Source organism: Oncorhynchus mykiss, unplaced genomic scaffold, assembly GCF_013265735.2.
Source record: "Oncorhynchus mykiss isolate Arlee unplaced genomic scaffold, USDA_OmykA_1.1 un_scaffold_260, whole genome shotgun sequence".
Lineage (NCBI taxonomy): Eukaryota > Metazoa > Chordata > Actinopteri > Salmoniformes > Salmonidae > Oncorhynchus > Oncorhynchus mykiss.
This window is the reverse complement of record NW_023493716.1, coordinates 66,428-77,493: the sequence shown is the minus strand read 5'-3', so window position 1 is coordinate 77,493 and position 11,066 is coordinate 66,428.

Below are 11,066 nucleotides of genomic sequence, written 5' to 3'. Positions count from 1 at the left end.
CACAGCAGGGTTCTACTAAACGTGACATTATAACAGCAGGGTTCTACTAAACATGACATTATACCAGCAGGGTTCTACTAAACGTGACATTATAAACCACAGCAGGGTTCTACTAAACGTGACATTATAAACCACAGCAGGGTTCTACTAAACGTGACATTATAACAGCAGGGTTCTACTAAACGTGACATTATAAACCACAGCAGTGTTCTACTAAACGTGACATTATAAACCACAGCAGGGTTCTACTAAACGTGACATTATAACAGCAGGGTTCTACTAAACGTGACATTATAACAGCAGGGTTCTACTAAACGTGACATTATAACAGCATGGTTCTACTAAACGTGACATTATAACAGCAGTGTTCTACTAAACGTGACATTATAACAGCATGGTTCTACTAAACGTGACATTATAAACCACAGCAGGGTTCTACTAAACGTGACATTATAACAGCAGTGTTCTACTAAACGTGACATTATAACAGCAGGGTTCTACTAAACGTGACATTATAACAGCAGTGTTCTACTAAACGTGACATTATAACAGCAGGGTTCTACTAAACGTGACATTATAACAGCATGGTTCTACTAAACGTGACATTATAACAGCAGTGTTCTACTAAACATGACATTATAACAGCAGGGTTCTACTAAACGTGACATTATAACAGCAGGGTTCTACTAAACGTGACACTATAACAGCAGGGTTCTACTAAACGTGACATTATAAACCACAGCAGGGTTCTACTAAACATGACATTATAACAGCAGAGTTCTACTAAACGTGACATTATAACAGCAGGGTTCTACTAAACATGACATTATAACAGCAGGGTTCTACTAAACGTGACATTATAACAGCAGGGTTCTACTAAACATGACATTATAAACCACAGCAGGGTTCTACTAAACGTGGCATTATAAACCACAGCAGGGTTCTACTAAACATGACATTATAAACCACAGCAGGGTTCTACTAAACATGACATTATAACAGCAGGGTTCTACAACATGCCAGTTCATTCCACTCTAATGGTTCACAACATGTCAGTTCATTCCACTCTAATGGTTCACAACATGTCAGTTCATTCCACTCTAATGGTTCACAACATGTCAGTCCATTCCACTCTAATGGTTCACAACATGTCAGTCCATTCCACTTGAACGGTTCACAACATGTCAGTTCATTCCACTCTAATGGTTCACAACATGTCAGTTCATTCCACTTGAATGGTTCACAACATGCCAGTTCATTCCACTCTAATGGTTCACAACATGTCAGTTCATTCCACTCTAATGGTTCACAACATGTCAGTTCATTCCACTCTAATGGTTCACAACATGCCAGTTCATTCCACTCTAATGGTTCACAACATGCCAGTTCATTCCACTCTAATGGTTCACAACATGCCAGTTCATTCCACTCTAATGGTTCACAACATGTCAGTTCATTCCACTCGAATGGTTCACAACATGCCAGTTCATTCCACTCTAATGGTTCACAACATGTCAGTTCATTCCACTCTAATGGTTCACAACATGCCAGTTCATTCCACTTGAATGGTTCACAACATGTCAGTTCATTCCACTCTAATGGTTCACAACATGTCAGTTCATTCCACTTGAATGGTTCACAACATGTCAGTTCATTCCACTCTAATGGTTCACAACATGTCAGTTCATTCCACTTGAATGGTTCACAACATGTCAGTTCATTCCTCTTGAATGGTTCACAACATGTCAGTTCATTCCACTTGAATGGTTCACAACATGCCAGTTCATTCCACTCTAATGGTTCACAACATGTCAGTCCATTCCACTCTAATGGTTCACAACATGCCAGTTCATTCCACTCTAATGGTTCACAACATGCCAGTTCATTCCACTCTAATGGTTCACAACATGTCAGTTCATTCCACTTGAATGGTTCACAACATGCCAGTTCATTCCACTCTAATGGTTCACAACATGTCAGTCCATTCCACTCTAATGGTTCACAACATGTCAGTCCATTCCACTTGAACGGTTCACAACATGTCAGTTCATTCCACTCTAATGGTTCACAACATGTCAGTTCATTCCACTTGAATGGTTCACAACATGCCAGTTCATTCCACTCTAATGGTTCACAACATGCCAGTTCATTCCACTCTAATGGTTCACAACATGTCAGTCCATTCCACTCTAATGGTTCACAACATGCCAGTTCATTCCACTCTAATGGTTCACAACATGCCAGTTCATTCCACTCTAATGGTTCACAACATGTCAGTTCATTCCACTCGAATGGTTCACAACATGCCAGTTCATTCCACTCTAATGGTTCACAACATGTCAGTTCATTCCACTCTAATGGTTCACAACATGTCAGTTCATTCCACTCTAATGGTTCACAACATGCCAGTCCATTCCACTCTAATGGTTCACAACATGTCAGTTCATTCCACTCTAATGGTTCACAACACGTCAGTTCATTCCACTCTAATGGTTCACAACATGTCAGTTCATTCCACTCTAATGGTTCACAACATGTCAGTTCATTCCACTCTATTGGTTCACAACATGTCAGTTCATTCCACTCTAATGGTTCACAACATGTCAGTTCATTCCACTCTAATGGTTCACAACATGTCAGTTCATTCCGCTCTAATGGTTCACAACACGTCAGTCCATTCCACTCTAATGGTTCACAACATGTCAGTTCATTCCACTCTAATGGTTCACAACATGCCAGTTCATTCCACTCTAATGGTTCACAACATGTCAGTTCATTCCACTCTAATGGTTCACAACATGCCAGTTCATTCCACTCTAATGGTTCACAACATGTCAGTTCATTCCACTCTAATGGTTCACAACATGTCAGTTCATTCCACTCTAATGGTTCACAACATGTCAGTCCATTCCACTCTAATGGTTCACAACATGCCAGTTCATTCCACTCTAATGGTTCACAACATGTCAGTTCATTCCACTCTAATGGTTCACAACATGTCAGTTCATTCCACTCTAATGGTTCACAACATGTCAGTCCATTCCACTCTAATGGTTCACAACATGTCAGTCCATTCCACTCTAATGGTTCACAACATGTCAGTTCATTCCACTCTAATGGTTCACAACATGCCAGTCCATTCCACTCTAATGGTTCACAACATGTCAGTCCATTCCACTCTAATGGTTCACAACATGCCAGTTCATTCCACTCTAATGGTTCACAACATGTCAGTTCATTCCACTCTAATGGTTCACAACATGTCAGTCCATTCCACTCTAATGGTTCACAACATGTCAGTCTATTCCACTCTAATGGTTCACAACATGTCAGTTCATTCCACTCTAATGGTTCACAACATGTCAGTCCATTCCACTCTAATGGTTCACAACATGTCAGTTCATTCCACTCTAATGGTTCACAACATGTCAGTCCATTCCACTCTAATGGTTCACAACATGTCAGTTCATTCCACTCTAATGGTTCACAACATGCCAGTCCATTCCACTCTAATGGTTCACAACATGTCAGTCCATTCCACTCTAATGGTTCACAACATGTCAGTTCATTCCACTCTAATGGTTCACAACATGTCAGTCCATTCCACTCTAATGGTTCACAACATGTCAGTCCATTCCACTCTAATGGTTCACAACATGTCAGTCCATTCCACTCTAATGGTTCACAACATGTCAGTTCATTCCACTCTAATGGTTCACAACATGTCAGTCCATTCCACTCTAATGGTTCACAACATGTCAGTTCATTCCACTCTAATGGTTCACAACATGTCAGTCCATTCCACTCTAATGGTTCACAACATGTCAGTCCATTTCGTGCGCTTTTGGAGTATTTGACTCTATTTAGTTCTGGGCTTCATTCCAAATGGCACCCTATTCCCTACATAGTGCCCTACGTTTTACCATAGCTGCCTGGTCAAAAGTAGTGCACTATATAAGGAATAGGGTGTCATAGGGCTCTCATCTAAAGTAGTGCACTATATAGGGAATAGGTTGCCATAGGGGTCTGATCTAAAGTAGTGCACTATATAGGGAATAGGTTGCCATAGGGCTCTGGTCTAAAGTAGTGCACTATATAGGGAATAGGTTGCCATAGGGCTCTGGTCTAAAGTAGTGCACGATAGAAGGAATAGGGTGTCATGGGGCTCTCATCTAAAGTAGTGCACTATATAGGGAATAGGTTGCCATAGGGCTCTGGTCTAAAGTAGTGCACTATATAGGGAATAGTAGAGTACCATTTAGGATGGAAAGCTACATTTTGTCCTGGCTCAGCTCCTTTTAAGATATGAGGTGTTTGACCCCCAGACATTTTTTGTCCAGATGATTTGACCCCTGCCCCAGCCCCTGGGCTCTGTACAAGCCTCCAGTGGAGGGTGTAGGAGGGCCCCACCCCAGTTTAGTTCCGTTTGAATGATCCTGGGATATGCAGGACCTCAGGGGGAAGGCGGGGGAGACCAGTGGGTCACCCTGATATCTCTCTCTCTCTCTCTCTCTCTCTCTCTCTCCCTCTCTCTCCCTCTCTCTCCCTCCCTCCCTCTCTCTCCCCCACTCTCTCTCTCTCTCTCTCTCTCTCTCCCTCTCTCTCCCTCTCTCTCCCTCCCTCCCTCCCTCTCTCTCCCCCACTCTCTCTCTCTCTCTCTCTCTCTCCCTCTCTCTCTCTCTCTCTCCCTCTCTCTCTCTCTCTCTCTCCCTCTCTCCCCCCCTACCTCTCTATCCCTCTCTCTCTCTCTCCCCCTCTCCATCTTTCTCTCCACAGGTTGACTCAGTGGATGAAGCAGAATTAGCTCTGAGAGTCTCTGGAGACACGCTACACAGAACAGAGGGCTGGTTATCCTCTTCCATCACCCATAGCAACAAGAGTCTCTGGACACGCTACACAGAACAGAGGGCTGGTTATCCTCTTCCATCACCCATAGCAACAAGAGACTGTGACACGCTACACAGAACAGAGGGCTGGTTATCCTCTTCCATCACCCATAGCAACAAGAGTCTCTGTGACACGCTACACAGAACAGAGGGCTGGTTATCCTCTTCCATCACCCATAGCAACAAGAGTCTCTGGACACGCTACACAGAACAGAGGGCTGGTATCTTCTTCCATCACCCATAGCAACAAGAGTCTCTGGAGACACGCTACACAGAAAAGAGTTCTGGTTATCCTCTTCCATCACCCATAGCAACAAGAGTCTCTGGAGACACGCTACACAGAACAGAGGGCTGGTTATCCTCTTCCATCACCCATAGCAACAAGAGTCTCTGGAGACAAGCTACACAGAAAAGAGGGCTGGTTATCCTCTTCCATCACCTATAGCAACAAGAGTCTCTGGAGACACGCTACACAGAACAGAGGGCTGGTTATCCTCTTCCATCACCCATAGCAACAAGAGTCTCTGGAGACACGCTACACAGAACAGAGGGCTGGTTATCCTCTTCCATCACCCATAGCAACAAGAGTCTCTGGAGACACGCTACACAGAACAGAGGGCTGGTTATCCTCTTCCATCACCCATAGCAACAAGAGTCTCTGGACACGCTACACAGAACAGAGGGCTGGTTATCCTCTTCCATCACCCATAGCAACAAGAGACTGTGACACGCTACACAGAACAGAGGGCTGGTTATCCTCTTCCATCACCCATAGCAACAAGAGTCTCTGTGACACGCTACACAGAACAGAGGGCTGGTTATCCTCTTCCATCACCCATAGCAACAAGAGTCTCTGGACACGCTACACAGAACAGAGGGCTGGTATCTTCTTCCATCACCCATAGCAACAAGAGTCTCTGGAGACACGCTACACAGAAAAGAGTTCTGGTTATCCTCTTCCATCACCCATAGCAACAAGAGTCTCTGGAGACACGCTACACAGAACAGAGGGCTGGTTATCCTCTTCCATCACCCATAGCAACAAGAGTCTCTGGAGACAAGCTACACAGAAAAGAGGGCTGGTTATCCTCTTCCATCACCTATAGCAACAGGAGTCTCTGGAGACACGCTACACAGAACAGAGGGCTGGTTATCCTCTTCCATCACCCATAGCAACAAGAGTCTCTGGAGACACGCTACACAGAACAGAGGGCTGGTTATCCTCTTCCATCACCCATAGCAACAAGAGTCTCTGGTGACACGCTACACAGAACAGAGGGCTGGTTATCCTCTTCCATCACCCATAGCAACAAGAGTCTCTGGAGACAAGCTACGCAGAACAGAGGGCTGGTTATCCTCTTCCATCACCCATAGCAACAAGAGTCTCTGGACACGCTACACAGAACAGAGGGCTGGTTATCCTCTTCCATCACCCATAGCAACAAGAGACTCTGGAGACACGCTACGCAGAACAGAGGGCTGGTTATCCTCTTCCATCACCCATAGCAACAAGAGTCTCTGGAGACACGCTACGCAGAACAGAGGGATGGTTATCCTCTTCCATCACCCATAGCAACAAGAGTCTCTGGAGACAAGCTACACAGAACAGAGGGCTGGTTATCCTCTTCCATCACCCATAGCAACAAGAGTCTTTGGAGACACGCTACACAGAACAGAGGGCTGGTTATCCTCTTCCATCACCCATAGCAACAAGAGTCTCTGGACACGCTACACAGAACAGAGGGCTGGTTATCCTCTTCCATCACTCATAGCAACAAGAGTCTCTGGAGATACGCTACACAGAACAGAGGGCTGGTTATCCTCTTCCATCACCCATAGCAACAAGAGTCTCTGGACACGCTACACAGAACAGAGGGCTGGTTATCCTCTTCCATCACCCATAGCAACAAGAGTCTCTGGAGATACGCTACGCAGAACAGAGGGCTGGTTATCCTCTTCCATCACCCATAGCAACAAGAGTCTCTGGACACGCTACACAGAACAGAGGGCTGGTTATCCTCTTCCATCACCCATAGCAACAAGAGTCTCTGGAGACACGCTGCACAGAACAGAGGGCTGGTTATCCTCTTCCATCACCCATAGCAACAAGAGTCTCTGGACACGCTACACAGAACAGAGGGCTGGTTATCCTCTTCCATCACCCATAGCAACAAGAGTCTCTGGAGACACGCTACACAGAACAGAGGGCTGGTTATCCTCTTCCATCACCCATAGCAACAAGAGTCTCTGGAGACACGCTACGCAGAACAGAGGGCTGGTTATCCTCTTCCATCACCCATAGCAACAAGAGACTATGGAGATAATCTACACAGAACAGAGGGCTGGTTATCCTCTTCCATCACCCATAGCAACAAGAGTCTCTGGAGACACACTACACAGAACAGAGGGCTGGTTATCCTCTTCCATCACCCATAGCAACAAGAGTCTCTGGAGACACGCTACGCAGAACAGAGGGCTGGTTATCCTCTTCCATCACCCATAGCAACAAGAGTCTCTGGAGACACGCTACGCAGAACAGAGGGCTGGTTATCCTCTTCCATCACCTATAGCAACAAGAGTCTCTTGAGACACGCTACACAGAACAGAGGGCTGGTTATCCTCTTCCATCACCCATAGCAACAAGAGTCTCTGGAGACACGCTACGCAGAACAGAGGGCTGGTTATCCTCTTCCATCCCCCATAGCAACAAGAGTCTCTGGAGAAAAGCTACACAGAACAGAGGGCTGGTTATCCTCTTCCATCACCCATAGCAACAAGAGTCTCTGGAGACAAGCTACACAGAACAGAGGGCTGGTTATCCTCTTCCATCACCCATAGCAACAAGAGTCTCTGGAGACACGCTACACAGAACAGAGGGCTGGTTATCCTCTTCCATCACCCATAGCAACAAGAGTCTCTGTGACACGCTACACAGAACAGAGGGCTGGTTATCCTCTTCCATCACCCATAGCAACAAGAGTCTCTGGAGACACGCTACACAGAACAGAATGCTGGTTATCTTCTTCCATCACCCATAGCAACAAGAGTCTCTGGAGACACGCTACACAGAACAGAGGGCTGGTTATCCTCTTCCATCACCCATAGCAACAAGAGTCTCTGGAGACACGCTACACAGAACAGAGGGCTGGTTATCCTCTTCCATCACCCATAGCAACAAGAGTCTCTGGAGACACGCTACGCAGAACAGAGGGCTGGTTATCCTCTTCCATCACCCATAGCAACAAGAGTCTCTGGAGATACGCTACGCAGAACAGAGGGCTGGTTATCCTCTTCCATCACCCATAGCAACAAGAGTCTCTGGACACGCTACACAGAACAGAGGGCTGGTTATCCTCTTCCATCACCCATAGCAACAAGAGTCTCTGGAGACACGCTGCACAGAACAGAGGGCTGGTTATCCTCTTCCATCACCCATAGCAACAAGAGTCTCTGGACACGCTACACAGAACAGAGGGCTGGTTATCCTCTTCCATCACCCATAGCAACAAGAGTCTTTGGAGACATGCTACGCAGAACAAAGGGCTGGTTATCCTCTTCCATCACCCATAGCAACAAGAGTCTCTGGAGACACGCTACACAGAACAGAGGGCTGGTTATCCTCTTCCATCACCCATAGCAACAAGAGTCTCTGGACACGCTACACAGAACAGAGGGCTGGTTATCCTCTTCCATCACCCATAGCAACAAGAGTCTCTGGACACGCTACACAGAACAGAGGGCTGGTTATCCTCTTCCATCACCCATAGCAACAAGAGTCTCTGGAGACACGCTACACAGAACAGAGGGCTGGTTATCCTCTTCCATCACCCATAACAACAAGAGTCTCTGGAGACACGCTACACAGAACAGAGGGCTGGTTATCCTCTTCCATCACCCATAGCAACAAGAGTCTCTGGAGACACGCTACGCAGAACAGAGGGCTGGTTATCCTCTTCCATCACCCATAGCAACAAGAGTCTCTGGAGACACGCTACGCAGAACAGAGGGCTGGTTATCCTCTTCCATCCCCCATAGCAACAAGAGTCTCTGGAGACAAGCTACACAGAACAGAGGGCTGGTTATCCTCTTCCATCACCCATAGCAACAAGAGTCTCTGGAGACAAGCTACACAGAACAGAGGTTTGGTTATCCTCTTCCATCACCCATAGCAACAAGAGTCTCTGGAGACACGCTACACAGAACAGAGGGCTGGTTATCCTCTTCCATCACCCATAGCAACAAGAGTCTCTGTGACACGCTACACAGAACAGAGGGCTGGTTATCCTCTTCCATCACCCATAGCAACAAGAGTCTCTGGAGATACGCTACACAGAACAGAGGGCTGGTTATCCTCTTCCATCACCCATAGCAACAAGAGTCTCTGGAGATACGCTACACAGAACAGAATGCTGGTTATCTTCTTCCATCACCCATAGCAACAAGAGTCTCTGGAGACACGCTACACAGAAAAGAGGGCTGGTTATCCTCTTCCATCACCCATAGCAACAAGAGTCTCTGGAGACACGCTACACAGAACAGAGGGCTGGTTATCCTCTTCCATCACCCATAGCAACAAGAGTCTCTGGAGACACGCTACACAGAACAGAGGGCTGGTTATCCTCTTCCATCACCCATAGCAACAAGAGTCTCTGGAGACACGCTACACAGAACAGAGGGCTGGTTATCCTCTTCCATCACCTATAGCAACAAGAGTCTCTGGACACGCTACACAGAACAGAGGGCTGGTTATCCTCTTCCATCACCCATAGCAACAAGAGTCTCTGGAGACACGCTACGCAGAACAGAGGGCTGGTTATCCTCTTCCATCACCCATAGCAACAAGAGTCTCTGGAGAGATTCTACACAGAACAGAGGGCTGGTTATCCTCTTCCATCACCCATAGCAACAAGAGTCTCTGGAGAGATTCTACACAGAACAGAGGGCTGGTTATCCTCTTCCATCACCCATAGCAACAAGAGTCTCTGGACACGCTACACAGAACAGAGGGCTGGTTATCCTCTTCCATCACCTATAGCAACAAGAGTCTCTGGACACGCTACACAGAACAGACTTAAGTGGGATTTTTCTGATTCACAATTCATTGTCTCCAGTGATCACATGGTCAACTATTCTGAGACACATTTACTAGTAATTAAGTTAAATACGACTTACACAAAGACACATACACACATATTTACACACTCAGACACACACGCTCTATCTTTCTGCTCTCTCTCTACTCCCCCCACCTCTATCTCTCCCTCTCTCTGTCTCTACTCCCTCCCCCCACCTCTCTTTCTGCTCTCTCTCTTTCTGCTCTCTCTCTCTGCTCTCTCTTTGTCTCTCTCTTTCTGCTCTCTCTTTGCTCTCTCTTTCTGCTCTCTCTCTCTCTCTCTTTCTGCTCTCTCTCTCTTTCTGCTCTCTCTTTCTGCTCTCTCTTTGCTCTCTCTTTCTGCTCTCTCTCTCTCTCTCTTTCTGCTCTCTCTCTCTTTCTGCTCTCTCTTTCTGTCTCTCTCTCTCTGCTCTCTCTTTCTGCTCTCTCTCTCTCTCTCTTTCTGCTCTCTCTCTCTTTCTGCTCTCTCTCTCTCAATTCAATTTAAGGGATTTATTGGCATGGGAAACATACGTTAACATTGCCAAAGCAAGTGAAGTACTGTAGATAATAAACAAAAGTGAAATAAATAATACTAATGAACAGTAAACATGACACTCACAGAAGTTTCAAAGGTTACAAATGTCATATTATGTATATTTACAGTGTTTTGACAATATACAAATGGTTAAAGTACAAATGGGAAAATAAATAAGCATAAATATGGGTTGTATTTACAATGGTGTTTGTTCTTCACTGGTTGCCCTTTTCTCATGGCAACAGGTCACAAATCTTGCTGCTGTGATGGCACACTGTGGTATTTCACCCAGTAGATATGGGAGTTTATCAAAAGTGGATTTTGTTTTCGAATTCTTTGTGGATCTGTGTAATCTGAGGGAAATATAGACAGGTTTTTTTTACCTTGTCAGCTCAGGGATTCGATCTAGCAACCCTTTCAGTTACTGGCCCAATGCTGTAACCACTAGGCAACCTGCCTCCCACCTGCCTTTAGTTAAGGAGTATTAAACCTGGGGGGGGGGGGGGGGGGGGGGTTCTGTATGGTTTATCTTCAGGTGTGTTAACCAGCC